This window comes from Panthera leo, chromosome D2, assembly GCF_018350215.1.
Source record: "Panthera leo isolate Ple1 chromosome D2, P.leo_Ple1_pat1.1, whole genome shotgun sequence".
Taxonomy (NCBI): domain Eukaryota; kingdom Metazoa; phylum Chordata; class Mammalia; order Carnivora; family Felidae; genus Panthera; species Panthera leo.
Genome location: NC_056689.1, coordinates 43,241,591 through 43,257,745, shown reverse-complemented (window position 1 = coordinate 43,257,745; position 16,155 = coordinate 43,241,591). Strand labels below are relative to the sequence as shown.

General features: G+C 42.5%; 1 long non-coding RNA gene across 1 annotated transcript in view; it reads left to right on the top strand.

Moving 5' to 3' along the window:
- LOC122202393 overlaps positions 1-11,280 on the top strand; it is a 30,844-nt gene extending 19,564 nt beyond the window's left edge. Inside the window, exon 5 of the long non-coding RNA XR_006194633.1 lies at positions 11,149-11,280. This is a non-coding gene — a long non-coding RNA (uncharacterized LOC122202393). The remainder of the gene's footprint in view (positions 1-11,148) is intronic.
- Positions 11,281-16,155: the final 4,875 nt, after the last annotated feature.

Here is a 16,155-nt window from a genome sequence, read left to right as displayed (position 1 = left end):
GATTGAGCCCCATGTCGGGCTCTGTGCTGACAGTGCGAACACTGCTTAGGATTCTCTCTCCCTCTCTCTCTGCCCCTCCCCTCCACTGCTCATGTGCTCACTCTCTCTCAAAATAGAGTAATAAACTTAAAAAAAAAAGATGCAAGAAGACACATCATGCAGATATTAAATAGAAAGAAGGAGGAGTAATAATAATACCAGAGTTGACTTTAAGGTAAAAGCATTGCTATACAGGAGTATGTAATAATGATAGAGGTTTCAATTCACCGGGAAATTATACAAATCTTACATTTCTATGCATCTAGTAACATACCCTGTCCACTGTTTTCCAAGGGTTGCTGTTTAACGAAGCATTGACTTAAAACAACAGCAATTTGTTCTCATGTGGTTCTGGAGGCTGGAAGTCTGAAATCAAGGTGTCTGCAGGGTCATGCTCCTTCTGAGATTCGGGGTAGACCCCTTCCTTGCCTTCTCCTAACATTTGGTGCTGACTGCCAAGCCTTGGCTGGCAGCCACGTCAATAGGGCCTCTGCCTCCACCATCACGTGACTTCTGTCTGTGCACCTCTCGGTCTGCACATGGCTCTCTCTGCCCTGTATCTGTCTTCTCTCCTTATAAGAATGATCATTTGAGGTTAGGGCTTACCCTAACCCAGTATGACTTCATCTTAACTTACATCTGTAAAGACCCTACTTCCAAGTACGTTTATATTCACGGTTTCCAGGGGCTAGGACTTCAAGATATCTTTCAGGGGGGATTCAATTTTAACACACAATAGCTTCAAAATATGTAAAGCAAATATTGGTGGAATTAAAAAAAAACACAAATATGAAACCAGGATTGATGTGGGGGATAATAACTCATCCTTCTATTGGTGGCAAGAATAAGAATCCAACAAATCAGCAAGAATCTTGATTAAAATAATGATTAAAGGAATGCATCCAATAGCAGTAAAATATATATTCACTTTTAAGAGCACATGGGCTATTAAACCAAAATTGACCAATTGCTGGTATAAATTAAAATTCCAAATAGCTGAACTTTTCAAAGCTCTTAGTGGAAAGAAGGGTTAGATACCAACATTCATTGAAATGCCTTTGGAAACAGATTTCAAAGATTCAGCAGAAAAATAGAAGACAGATACAAATCAGAAAATAGAGAGAGAATATAACATATTTTCCCTTACTAGACAGGAGTTACAGTAGAAGTCAGTAGCAAAATGATTCTTGAAATTTCCTATATGTTTGGAAATTAAGCGGTATGCTTCTAAATAATCACTAGTTAAAAGAAGACATGATGGGCGCCTGGGTGGTTCAGTCAATTAAGCATCCATCTCTTGAGTTCGGCTTGGGTCATGATCTCATGGTTGGTGAGATCGAGTCCCACATCGGTCTCTGTGCTGATAGCAGAGAGCCTGCTTGAGATTCTCTCTCTCCCTCTGTCTGCCCCTCTCCCACTCACGCATGTACTCTCTTTCTCTGTCTCTCAAAATAAATAAATAAATAAATAAATAAATAAACATTAAAAAAAAAAGAAGACATGAAAATAGAAATTGGAACAAAAACAGACCGAACATCATGAACTGAATAATAATAGAAATATGATGTATTTAAATTTGTGATACATGATGAGAGCTGTGATTATAGGCATATTTATAACCTTAGACATGTAGAATATAGGGTAAGGCCTTTATTTCAAGAAGTTCAAAAAAAATCATCAAATTAAACCCCAAAAAAGTAGAAGGAAGGGCACAGGAGGCAATAGAACAAGCGTACTAGAATCAAAACGACATCCATCACACAGAGAATCAGCACAGGCAAAGCCATTTGAAAAGACATAATTGATAAACTGCTAGAGGCAATGAACACACAGACAAGTACAGATGGCATGAATGACTCCATGGTTAGAAATGAAAACTGTCCCAACAGCATCCACGGTCACTCTTTTTATAAAGGAAGGAAGAGGACAGTCTGAACAGTTGTCTGCCAATAATTTTGAAAATTTGAGGCGATAAGTTCCTAGAGAATACAACATAACCACACGTGACACGAAGAACATAAATAATCTGCCCAAAAGAAATGTAAGTAAAGAAATTCAATCTCTAGGAGATACAGTACCCACCAGACACCAACGCAACCACCACAGCTGCTGCCTGACAAACTTTGACCGGCGAAATCTACCGGTATCTACGAAAGCAATGACCCAGATGTTAAACAAAGTTGTCTAGGTAATAGAGTAAGAGGGATTTCTTCCCAACTCATTTTACGCGATCAGTATAACTTGATATCTAAAGCTGACGAGGAGTTTACAAGGAAGGGCAACCTCTTGCACACAGGTGCAAAATTCTTAAATACTCATTATTAAACTAACTCCAGAAAATTAATCCAGAGTTTCAGAAACGCAAATGTATTCTTTTAACTGAATCGGGATTTTTATTCCAGGAACTAAAGTTTGGCTTAACGTTTGAAAATCAATCACTGTAATTTGTCACATTAATAAAGGAGAGAAACCACATGATAATACTTAAAAGATCAATTAAGGTAGGAAAAAGATTTAATCAGTAAATTCTAAAACATGCATGCTCACAAGTGTGTGTGCATGTGTGTGTGTGTGCATAAGCATTCTACTCTTCAGTTCTTTATGTCCTTTGTGAATTTTCAAAGTCCTGGAAGAAAGAAAATTTAGATCTTGAAATTTGTTGGAATGCCTTCAGAAGCAACGATTTCAAAGATGCGGTAGAAAAGAGAATCCACTTGCCAGAACAAGAAGCAGGGTATTTAGTTAAACTTTTGGGTAAAATTGCTACTTTTGAGAGGACGAAAAAGAAAATTCCAAGTGAAATTATGCCTATTCCCTCAGATGGAGCCCAGCGAAGGGATCAAATTCACAACAGCGTCTCAGAGTTTTTCTAGCACAGGAAGCTTCCAGTGAAGGAGAACATCCCTCTGCACCAGGAGACACATGGCCAGAGTAAAAGGCCAGTTTCTCAAAGCCAGGGTGATGTAGTTACAAGCATCATTTCTCCTGTACTACAAAAGGCACCATAGTCAGCTGAGAGAGAGCTGAACTGTGTGTGAGGACCCTGAGAAAAGGAACCCAGTCATCTGTGCGGACTGACCACCAAAAACCAAATGCTCAAACCTAAGTCTGAGCATATGCTGTGGTTGGTTGCCATCCTACCCTAAAATCTTGACATGTGCAAAGCTTTGGAAACCTAGACAAAACTTTAAGCAAAGGTGGTGGGTATCACTGAGTTGACTATTATAATGGTCTTGAACTCTAAGGTACTGATAAATCATGTCTCGTTAGAGAAAAAAAAAATAAAAAGAAAGCTACACATTTCATACACCTAAGTTTGTGAACTGCTGAGTGAGCATTCTGAAACCAAAAATTTTGGTAGGATAAAGGGCCTGAGTTTTGGAGCAGTTGGGAATCCGTGTGGAACTGTAGTCTGCAGTCATAATTTGACCTCCTAGGTCACAAGTTAGCCAGGGTGAGGAATAGGGGCCTACAGCTTAGGCACAGAGAAGGGCTAGAGTCTGGGGTCCTTGGACAGAGACATGTTAGTAGCACCATGTGACATGTTCTGTGGGAACTAGTCCACTTTCATTCATGGGAAAGATGTAGAGGATTTATTTCATTTGATTTCTCAAATGTATTTCCAACTAGCCTCCCAATAGGAATGGCTCAATGGTCTGTTGAGTGCTGAGTTTGGCTCATACAGAGCGCTGTTCCCCCTACTGGGGCTCAGGTGCCAGGTCCCCATCACTAGCCTTCAGCAACATCTGTCCTTCAGCTCAGCCCCTCCAAGGGGTCTTCTCCCAACCCGGGATCTGGGAGGGTTTTGTCTTAGAGGTACACCGAGTTGTTAAAAGTTGATCCCAGAAAATGAGATTCATCAGGAGAAATTAGTACCCTGGCTCAGATTCTCATCTGTACTCTGCTTTCAAATAGCTGGGTGACCTTGGGCAGTACCACTTGATTTCTTCAAATCTAATCTGCAAAATGGGCACATGGCCTCCACTCTACTGATAACAGGATCGCCCACTGAGACCTTCAAATGTAGCTTAGCTCCTCTTTTTATATCATTAATTATCATAATATGGACGTCAGTATTTGTCATCCCAAAATAGAAATGGCCCATATGTTGGGATTTAAACATAGAATAAAGTTCGCATGTCTCGCTCCCCCTTCCCTCCAATTCCATCCCCTCTGGGCTGACATATTTTTTGTTTGCTCTGAACTTAGAAATAGAATGTTTGTGGCTCTGACACTCCTCTTGTCTCCTTCTTTTATGGGAACAGTGTAACACACATTTCTATTTTGGACAGAGGCCTTCTGTTTTGAAAGTTTTGGGGAGAGAAAGGCCTGCGGCCCTTTGTCAGTACAGCATATGTCCGTGCGAAGCAGAATTAGCCTCCTGAAAATGAGAACGTGTTTGTCTTCAACCTCTTAGGGTGCTATAGCCGAGGACGGATGGCGGTTTCGGGACTCTCAGGGAAGCTGGCTCTGTGGATAAGTAATTAAGAGGTGTGGGCAGAATCCAGGTTGAAGTTTCTTTGAAAGGGGTCTGGGTGTGAAGCAGGAACTTCTAGAGGCTGCTGCAGCATGCGTGCTAGTGAAGGCAGCTGCAAAAGCTGATGGGCGCTGATGTCCAAGACAGATGGAATGCAGGAGACCAAAGATGGGCAGAGGGCTTCTATCTCTGAAAACAGTGCCACCTCCTTGACAGGTCCACAGTACCCAAAAAAACAGTTTCCCCAGAAATTACAAGAATGAATAGTGTTTTAACTCTCTGGATTCTGGTTTCTCTGATTATCCTCAGGCAGAGCGTGCAGTGCAAGTGCATTAGAATCCAGGCTTGGAATCAGACTGCGGGCTCTGGGTACACAAGCCACCTTAGCAGAGCTGCTTTTCCTGTTCTGTGTAATAGGAATGATCATTAATAAGAATAATTTGCTGTGCAGATTCAATACAGGAAACATATAGCATACACTTTGAAAGCAGAAGATACAGAATACGTGGAATATATGTTGGCTATTTTTATTATGAAAATAAGACAGGCATCCTCTGAGAAAACTTCTGCTACCCGACTGAGAATATCACTGCTGATCGTCGTTTTTGATGAATCTAAGTAGGATAACCATGCCCTTCTCCCCCACTGGTTTAATTAATCAACGGATCACAGGTCAGGAGATACAATGTATCTCTCCTTTCTCTGATAAATGGGGTAGCCTGCTGAATGCACTCGTGTAGTGTGGCTTTTGAACAAGGTAGACTTCAGTGTAAGTTTCATTTATGGTCTCACACACATACACATCTATGAAATGGGAAGCATGTGTTTAAGCTTGGGAAACAGCAACACTGAAAGTTCAAATAGAGGGTGGGAGCTCTTCACAGTTGGAAATAACCTCCAGAGAAGCAGTTACTTGCTTTGCAAATTGCATTTCTTCTACATCATCCTTGACAAGTCTGTTCCTTTCCTATGTTAATTCATCTCCAGAAACAGACTACTCTGGAGGTCACCCCACTATTGGAGAGCTGGGATGGGCTACTAGTTTCCTGTCAGTGTCTAATAACACCCGACCTTCCAAAGCTCTCAATCTCATCCCAGCCCTGGGTTCCCCGAGGGACTAGTGTGGCCCTTCCCCCACATTCTGGCGCCTCAGGGATTCCTTGGTGGCACTCTGCCCTACTGTGTTTTTCCTGTGTCAGAGGCTTTCTCTGTCACCTTCGCCATCTTGGCTGGTGCTCTGAACTGGCTCAGTGTGTGACAGACAGAGATAAGCTGTGGGGATTTGGCATCAGACAGAACCTATAAGCTCAGATTCCTGATTTGTGAAATGAGGTTAGGGGTCACCACCTCACCTTTGGGCATATTGTGGGAAAATGCAGCAAACTCTTTGCCCCCTCCCTTTTCTGAACCTGTATGATTTAACCTGAAATGTGTCACTAACTGAACTATGGAGGAATGACTGGTGGAAATCCAGGAGTTAGCTCTTCTTCCATGGTTAAGGATCAAGCCCCAAATTAAGAAAATAAGAAAGAGAGAGAGAGATCCCCTGTGTTGTGTTCACTCTTTTTCAAAAACTGTTGCATAATTACATTGCCTCAAAGCTATATAATTAGAGCTTATAATTCTTATCCCATTATGGTAGCTTTGAGCTTTAGTGAATTTTAAATTTAAGCAATATTTATATGGCCTATTATGTGTATAAAAATAAGAAAAAAATAAAAATACAATAAAGCTGCAGTTTAAGTAATGATTGTTTTCATTGATCCCCCCCTCTCCCTACCCCTGGCTACAAGACAAAAGCAAGATCTTATGATTGTAGATGCTCTCCATAGTTTGGCTATATGGTTCCTTTTTTTCTGAAAGTCACAAAAAATGAGGCCTTGGCAAATGATCTGAAATTTAAGTTTTTAAACAAACTTTACTGAAGGTCTATCAAGCACCAAAACATAGTGATGATTGTGTTGGATTCTTTCCCTTCCCTTCCCTTCCCTTCCCTTCCCTTCCCTTCCCTTCCCTTCCTTTCCCTTCCCTTCTCTTCCCTCTGCAGCTGCTAGGTAGTATCTAGTGTAAAGGGCAGAGAGGCAGGGTACATTTTTCCTTTGCCTGAGAACAGAGCCCTGGCCTGGGCCAAAGTCTCCTGCCCTAGCTGGCATGATCCAGGGTGCAGGCATGCTGGGAAGCAGAAGCAGAGCAGGCTGAAGAAAGCCTGAGGAGTGGGCAGAATAATGTCCTTCCAAGAGGGCAAAAACCTCCTATTGCTCAGGAGGATAGAGCAGAAAACCCAGCTCCACTGGAGGCTAGAATTGTGTCTGCTCGTGGTGTCTAATCTAAGTCTCGGGGACTGTGAGGCCACAGGGTTTGGAGGCAAAGAGGTCCTAGTACCCTTCAAAGGTGGAAAACATAGGTCTTATCAAGTTCTGAGTTGATATGAGTCGTGCCAGAAACTGGATCCCACCACAGGTAGAAGGAAAAGTAGAGGTGAGCAAATGAACATCAAGCCAAGAAGTGGGGAGACAACCCATTAGCAGATGGAAGGTGCCCCGTGGGGCTCATCCGGTGACTGCTCCTTGCTCCAAGATGGCACCTGGGGCAGGGGGGAGGTCCTCAGCTCAGGGCCATCATGGGCCTTATTCCCTGTGGGAGGAGGAGTTCCAGCTACACAGCCAGATGGGTGGCAGTTTGTAGGCTCTTTGGGAATTGAAGGTAGACTTCTCACTGCAGCTGGCAGGTCCTGTGCCGGCCCAAGGGGACAGATTATCCACTGGCTCCCAGGTCCTAAAGCCCAGGGACCAGACACAGGAAGCAGCTTCTGCTTTAATGATAAGGAGTGGCCTCAGCACCTCACCCTGATCCCCTGACCCCCTCCAACCTCATGGTACTTCTCTTGCTCAGATAAGATGCTCACACAGGGATGCCAAAGATTAATCATTTAGTGTTAGGAGAGGGTGGTGTTTCTGATGATGAAGAGTTTCATGTAACTGCTAAGTATTATTATAATTAGGGAACTAAGCTGATACATTTATCCTGCATCTAGTAATTAGGCAGGCAAGTAAATTAATTTTTCCCTATCCATGCTCATTTTGCTCGTTGGTTATTTTTACATCTAGTACAAGGAGAAAGCCTTATCTCCTTCAGTATGGATTATATACGCTGTGCTCCTCTGTCCAACCAATTTAGATAAAGCTGGATCCGCCCTAGAGAAATTTCATTTGGAGAGGAGGAGGAGGAGGAGGAGATAAGACCTCCTTGTCTGAGTGAGTTATAAATAGCGGACAAATAAATAGAAAGTCCCAGCTGCTGCTGGGGGGAGAAAAAAGTGTATTTTTTTTTCTCCTGTTACTGTATAATTAGCCTGAGTCACTGTCCTCTCACTGGGAGTGTGGAAGAGAAGGAGGAGGTATGGAGGAAGACAGCCGGGCCTGGGCCTGCGGACAGGGCGGTTCTTCATTGAGTTTCCTGGAGACAGGAGTCCAGAACTGATACTGCCCAGACAGCATTCCGGTCCGAGTAGGGCAAGCTAAGAGGAAAGGAACATTTTTCATTGCTCACTGCGTCCACAGACAAGACGCTGTGGGTGTACACACATGAGGTATTACGTCTGCATGTCATTTCCTGCAGGGGGCCTCATTCCCCAAGAGGTTCAGTTAGTGCCAGTCTGCAGTCTGCCCATCCCTCTTCCACGTTGTAAGTACCTCCCAGACGGTTTTCATCTTGTCCTTGGTGCAGTCCCTGCTGGCAAGCTCTGAGACTACCTTGTTTCCACCTGGCCTGGGATCCCATTCCCAAACGGAAGCAAGGTGTCTCCAAGATTGGCTTTGTGTGAGTGAAACCCGCTCCAGTCTGGGGTGTAACTAGAGTGAGGTGTTAGGCTTGTGATCATGGGGAATCATTCTGCTGTTTATATCTTCTTCCTTGTCTGGTACTCTATCCCCTGCCCCCTACCCCCCGGCCCCCCACATGCAAATGCACCCCAGCTCCTGGAACCAGCAGGAACTCTACTGGACTGTCTCAGCCTTGCTGCCTAGACATACACCCACCTAACTCTGCTCTAGCTCTGCTTTGCCATTGCTGAAGCACTGGACCAGTCCAAGACAGGACCTGGACTGGGGTGAGGTGAGCAAGGCAACAAGGGCCCAAAATTTAAGGGGCTGCTCATTTTCAGGAGCTGATATTTCACTCAGGAGGACCCTGAGAGTGTGAGCCACCTTGGGTTATGTGCCCTGAGTGCCACACTCGCCTCACCCTAGTCCCCTCTGCCCCAGGGCTCTAGGGCCTTTGTTCATTAAAGGAACCCTGGTGGGCTGATAACTAGCTTTGAAGGATTTCCAGGTTCTTGTACCCAGAATTTGTGAGTATATTACTTTAAATGGAAGCAACCTAAGTGCCCATTAATAGATGAATGAATACAGAAGAGTATGTATGTGTGTGTGTATATTTATATAAAGGTATATTACTCAGCCATAAACAAGAATAAAGTCTTGCCATCTATGATAACATGGATGGACCTAGAGGGTATTAAGCTAAGTGAAATAAGACAGAAAAAGATACCATATGATTTTACTTATATGTGGAATCCAAAAAACAAAACAAATAAACAAAAAATAGAAATGTACCCATAACTACAGAGAAAAAGAGAACAAACCGGTGGTTTCCAGCAAGGGGGGGGGGGGGGGGCAGGGAGAAGGGAAAAATAGAAGATTAGGAGGCACAAAATTCCAGTTATTAAAAAAAAGAAGTCACAGGGATGAAAGATACGGCGTAGGGAATGTAGCCCATAATATAGTAATAACTTTGTACGGTGACCGATGGTAAATACACTTACCGTGGTGACATTTATAATTGTCAAATCCACTATGTTGTACACCTGAAATGAATATTATGTGTCAACTATACTTTAGTTAACAATTAAAAACAAACAATGAAACAATACACAAAATGTATTTGTAGATGTTGGTTAACATAAGGATCTTGAGATGGGGAAGATTGTCTGGACCCACCTGGGCCCTAAATGTGATCACGGTGTCCTTATAAGTGGGGAGCAGAGCGACATTTGAGGACTAGACAGAAGGGAGGAGACAATGCCGTGACCTTGGCAGAGAGAGTGAGATTTGAAGATGTTATTCTGTGGGCTTTGAACGTGGAAGAAGACACCGGCCAAAGAATGGGGACAGCCTCCAAAATGTGACAGGGAAACATTGTCCCATAGAGCCGTCAGAGGGAGCATGGCTCCTTTGATTTTGACCCACAAAGAACTGTAAGAGAATAAACATGTGTTATTTTAAGCCACTGACTCTGTGGCAATTTATTATAGTAACCATAGGAAATGAATCAGGAGCCCAGGCTCCTTCTACCCTTGACTTCCCCAAAACTATCTTGGAAGCTGATCATCATGCCCCCAGAAAGCAGGCAATAGGATAGAAGGACACACACACTAGAGATCTCAGCCACACACGCTAGAGCCTAAGGCTTGCCTCCTCTCATACACTGACTCCCAAATCTTCAGCCTATTGCTAGAGATGTGGTTTTTGCAACTCCCAAGCTCAGAATTGACACAGGTGGTGAAGGTGGAAAGCCGGGTAAGGGGGCAGCGATGAGGGAATCTTGGTAAATATCACAGTGTGCTTTATCTCCACGAAGACAGCGAGCAAGGCATTTTATACACTGAGATATTTACCTATCAAGGCAGCCCAGTTCACCCTCAATATGCAAATAAGTAAACAGAGTATGAGAGAGTTAATTTACTTGTTCTGGTCTCACAGTTAATAAATAGCAGAACAGGGATTCTGTTTTCTCCTCCTATTTCCTCCTTCAAACCAGAAATTTAGAGCCCCCTCCTGGAGCATGCAGGATCTGGAAGTCAACATCCACCACCCATAATGAGCTCTGGACCAGGGAAAATACAGCCCTGTGTTTACATTGCCACACCTGTGAGTGACCAGCAGAGTAAAGATAAGCTCTGACCACTGCTTAGGGGGCTCTCTATGGTGTGGCCCTGGTCTGTTACCTCACTAGGAATGGCCATTCCCCCATGATCATTGTGCTGCTCCCCACACTCTCCTCATGGCTTCTGGCACCAGGCTCTGTCGTCAAAAGAATCATGCATTCCCATCTACCCTGGTTCTAGTAGACACACGTGCTTTTGTGCATGCCCTCTCCAATTTATTCTGCAAATACTAAGCCAAAAGTGCCCTCTCTGGCTAAATCTCTTCCGATACACTTTGGGCACAATGAGGGTGCCCTTCTAGGCACCCCCAAGTATCCACCTGAAGCCCTATCTCACCTCTCTATGACTGTCCACTTTCCTTCTTCCTACCACAGACAGAATCTCTATCTTACAAAATTCAGTATCTTTTCCCTTCAGCGATTTGCAAAGTGCCCAGTACATAAAGGTCACTCCATAAATGTTTGCTAAGTGAGTGAATGAATTAAGACACCGATATAATAAAGTAGAATGTTTTATTGATAGAAAATTAATTCTGGCATCTCCAAACAGCACCCTCTAAGATGTGCCCCAGGGTGAGATAAAGCCTAAAAGAACCCTTTGGAGGATAAATTCCAGTGTGACCCTTTGGAAATGGGGTGAGGGAGCACGGCAGTGATTTTTTCCTCTTGGTTTTTACATTTCATTTCAGTAACTATATCCCATCGCACCCACAGTGGAGCCGTACGTCTTGGAGAGCACATCAACGTAGAATGAGTGTGCCTGGAGATTATGTGGGCAATTGGAGATGAACATCAATTTACTCGGGCTAGAAAATAAAAGTTTCAGGGTAAGAAAAATCAGTCTATGTGAATCTTCCCTTGAACGTGGAGGGAGATGAATGGATGAGTCGAAGTAGTGATACTTTAAAAACATTCAGCGGAATCTGGAGGAGTGGAAGACTCATTTTGACCAGTCATGGTGGAGGTGGGGTGGGGAGGGGAAGCCTGAACACAGAAACACAATCTGGAAGGTTCTTTGTTTTTTCCCCTTCTACTTTATTTCTCTTGCCTTCACCTGAGGCTGCCCTAAAAGCAGGTATGGTTTAGAAAACTCATATTTTAAGAGTCTTGTCCCTTCAGCCCTTTATCTTAGTGATTATATATCTTTGTCTCAAAATTCAGTAATTTCAAAAGCTAGGAAGTCTGGCAGAGTGTGAGTTAGGGGAATAAGGACAAGATGAGTGAGGAATAGGTTTCAATCCTTGATCATAAGAAAACAAGCCCTACAAAATATGTTTGGCTTAAGGATAAGTCAAAAAAGACCCCGAGCACAGAAGCACTTTCTGCCTCCAGGTTTAGTGGAAATAGAAACATGTGTAAGTCAGATGGAAGAGGGGAAAGAGCATGGCACCTGGGGTTCCCAGTGGCTCCAGGCTCATATTCCAGCTCTATCACTTGCTAACACAGGGAATGCAGGCTAACCGGGTAACATTGCCTCAGTTTCCCTCACAGGTGGAAGTGTGCTCATCCCTACCATGAAGAACTCCTGCAGCTCTAATCCATGGGGGACACACGCAGCAACCCTCACGCTTGCAGGACACACTGAGGAATCATAACCTGTAAGTTCTTGTTTCCCTGTGATCACCTGTCTGCCAATTCTGGTGCAGAAATACTATTGTGTAGCATATTAATGGTTTATTATAGGTTTTATTGTTTTAATGGCGTGACATCACCCTCCCTCACTTTCTCTCAGGAAGCTGATTTTAAAATTCTCTGTGTTAAGTTACAGATTTGCTACAAACATCGTCTGCGTTCTTTTATGATATTTCCCCAGGTCAGGTGATAGAATCGCTTCTCCTTACTCTCTCTGGGTTTCAGGACACTGGACGGTAGCATCAAGGCATATCTGCAGGTAATGAACATGGGCCCTCAAATCTCTGTTGAGTCTTTCTATCAGAAAACTAGTCGTGAGTGTGTGTGTATATGTAGATATATACACACACACACATATATGTGTAGATGCATAAAACATACACATTTATATGTGTACATATAGTGTATGTTTGTACATAGAGACTGAATGAGTGGCTATTAAGTTGATGTGAGCCCTGAAGCAGTAATCTTATATCCATTACATTTGGCTTCTCTAGAAGCTCTTGAGAAATTGCAAACAGTTATATACAAAATGCTGTCCCTTTTTGGCACCGACATGTGCTTTGTCAGGGATTTTCTGTTGCAAGGAGCAGAAACACACTCAGAGAAGCTTAAGGAAACAGGAGGTTGATTATAAGAAGAGGAGAAAGTGCAACCAGACCTCCTGGGGAGTGTAAACCCTTTAAGCTGACGTGATTTTCTATCTTAGGCTCTCCCCGCTTCTGGAGCCATGTGACCTCTTGCCTCAGTACAAACTGGCTTCTGCAAGTCTCCTCCTTTTCTCCTGCGGTTTCTGGGTCCTCGTCCCGTATGTCTTTGGCTTGCATGTGATGTGTTTCCAGCCAATGATGACACCACCACATACACTGCAGAGCAGAAGTCTACTGTGTTTTAGGTTTCTTAGAGCAACATATAATGCAAAGAGAGAGAGAGAGAGAGGGCGATTTTTCTTAGGTTGTGTCAGGTGCTGTCTGCTGTGAACAGGGGTAAGTTTAAAGTCAGGGTTGGTGAAATATGTTCAATGAAAGACTCAGGCTTAAGGAATTTATCTGCGTTTCTATTATATGAAGTAAAAGTACATGGTCCGACTCTTTTGAAAAAGATATTGTGGGGCGCCTGGGTGGCTCAGTCAGTTAAGCATCTGACTCCTCGTTTCGGCTTAGGTCATGGTCTCATGGTTCGTGGGCTTGAGCCCTGCATCGGGCCCTGTGCTGACTGTGCAGAGCCTGCTTGGGATTCTCTCTATCCCTTTCTCTCTGCCTCTCTCTCACTCTCTCTGTCTCTCTCTCAAAAATAAGTAAAAAAACTTAAAAATTTTTAAAAAGAACAAAATATTGGAAGTTTGATAAAGGAGTTTTACATTTGCTCTGAATTTTTGATCCAAACATTCTACTGATGGGACTGAAGAGTAAGAACATTATCCTGAATTCAGAAACAAATAGTCACAAAAATGTTTAATGACGCATTAATAAAAGTTCAAAAGGAAACTAATTCTAAATTCTGAGCAATAAGGAAATGATCATTTAAATTATAATCTGCTCCTGATGCATGATTTTACCATTAAAATGTGGATTATCCCTTGAGTTAGCTTTTAAAAATTGCACAATTTGGGGTGCATGAGTGGCTCAGTCAGTTAAAAGTCTGACTTCAGCTCAGATGATCTTGTGGTTTGTGGGTTCGAGCCCCACATGGGGTTCTGCATTGACAGTGAGGAGCCTGCTTGGGACTCTCTCTCTCCCTCTCTCTGTCCCTCTCCCACTCACACTTTCTCTCTCTTTCAAAATAAATAAACTTAAAAAAACCCTGCAAATTGTACATATAGTAACATCTAAAATATGCTAAGAATGAGCATAAATGAAATATAAAACATAATACATCAAAATGTTTGCACGTGGTGGCTTTAGCATATGGACTTCTGTTTCTCCCCCCTTTTCCCTATACATTTTCATGTTCTACAAATTCTGTATTATGAAGATATACACGTCTTACTACAAACTTATCCTACGTTCTGTGACTATTTAAGAGAACCCTTCTAGTTCCCTCTTCCATTTTAGCTCCTTTGGGATTGAAAAGGGATTGGAAACATAAACTGAAATGTGTGAACAGAGGAGGTAATGAGAAAAGTCATGCTGATACGAGGTTCAAGAAGTAAATCTCTAATTTGTGGCAAGAAAAATATACTAAGCAGGGCTTTCATTTTTCCAAATATCAATTAACCTTAGGCCCTTTTTAGATATGTTAACACTCTTTTTGTCAGCTAAATGATGATTACTCAGGCTGCGTGTCTCCAAATCCTCATTAAGTCTTGTATTGAAGTCCTCACAAATTACAGCATTTGAGAGATACATTCTGCTACACAATTGCAAGAAGCCTTAGAAAATGTCATTGATCACTTGTTTCTCCCTGGGGAGGAAAAAACTTAATTATAGTTATTGGAGATCTATCAATATAGTCTAAGATAGCATCCAGTCTGGCAGGATTTTTAAGGTGATCTCTGAAAAAGGGCTGGTGATTATTTGCATTATAAAAAATGCCTTCCCTCCTTATCTGCCCCCATCTGCATTCCCCTGAAAAGTCAGGCTCTTTCATGAATGAATGCCTCTTACCTGCATACCCCATTTGGAAATTGATGGTCAGTAAGATACATTTTAACACCTCAGGAGGAAAGAAATGTCAACACAGAACTGTCATAGGCCAAATAGTACTTTTGTCTCTCTCTGAAGCTCACATAGTACCTACGCCAAATAATTTGCAAAGTTCTATTTTAATTTATGCATACATGTATTCCCTCATTTACTCAACAAACATTTATAGAAACACCTAGAAGAGCCATGGCAAACACCCAGAAAACTATTAGAAGAACTATTTGATGAACTATAAAGAACGTTTTGCATACTTGGGCCAAGCAGTCCTGGAGTTGGGGTGCAGGAGTTAACAAGGCAAGATCTCTGCCCTCATGGAACTTACATCCTATAGAGGAGATGCAACAAAGAAGCAAACATATATAATACACGGAAGGTGTTATATATACACATATATATAGTTATTATATATTATATGTAGTAATATATACATATGTAATGGACATAATATCTGTAAGTGTGAACGTACTTATGTTGAGCCTCAACCTTGGAGACTGTGTGCTGCTAGAATGGGTTTGAGAGTCACATAGTCTTGTTTAAACTCTGGCTCAGTTAAGTACTAACTTCACAGACTTCAGGGTGGGTAATAATAAACTTGAGGCAGGAAAGGGACAGATGACACCCAGGGCAGCGTTCTCAGCCTCTGAGGCCAGGCAAGAGTCCAGTGGTGGACCAGAGTTCTCACAAGGCCGAGATATAATCTTCACCTGAGCCCTTATGCTATTCCTGGACCATACCAGGTATTCTTTTAACACTTCACTTCATCATCATCATCATCATCATCATCATCATCTATTATGAAGGTACTGTGTATTCATTTAAGAAATGGAAGAACTGAGACTCAGAATGTTGAGGCCAAAGAGTTAGCTGTAGTAACACATGCCTTTGCCCTCTTCAGATTCTATGTTCTATTTTCCCATATTGAAATATTAATTGCACTTCATTGATTAAAACAGATTACCGGACACTTGTCCAAGGCACAAAAGAACCAGAGACATTGTTTAAGGATGTTGGACATCAAGCTTCAAAATGAAATAAACAAGATACTTAAGCGTCTAGGCTGTGTTTGGTTTTCTGATACCCCACCAGTTGGCTTAGGTACCTTTGGGCACTTGGTGGGACAGAGCACCCAGGTTTTCAATGAGACCCCAAACACCCCCTCTCTCCACAGCCTGTGTTGTGCATTCTCTCAAGTGGGGAAATTAATTGTAATTATTATTTTCTAAGAATGTGCATCTTGGTAACTTTTTATTCATCATGGAAACCAGAGAGCCACTCTGAGAGATTGACATGTCAATGAATGGGAAAATGGAAGTGTTTCAGCTTTTAAGCTGTTCTTGAAAAACGTTGCAAGCCATCCGCCAAGAGAGGCTTTAGTTTGGAAAACCAGGTGGTCAATATCACCATAAGAGATGTGACAAA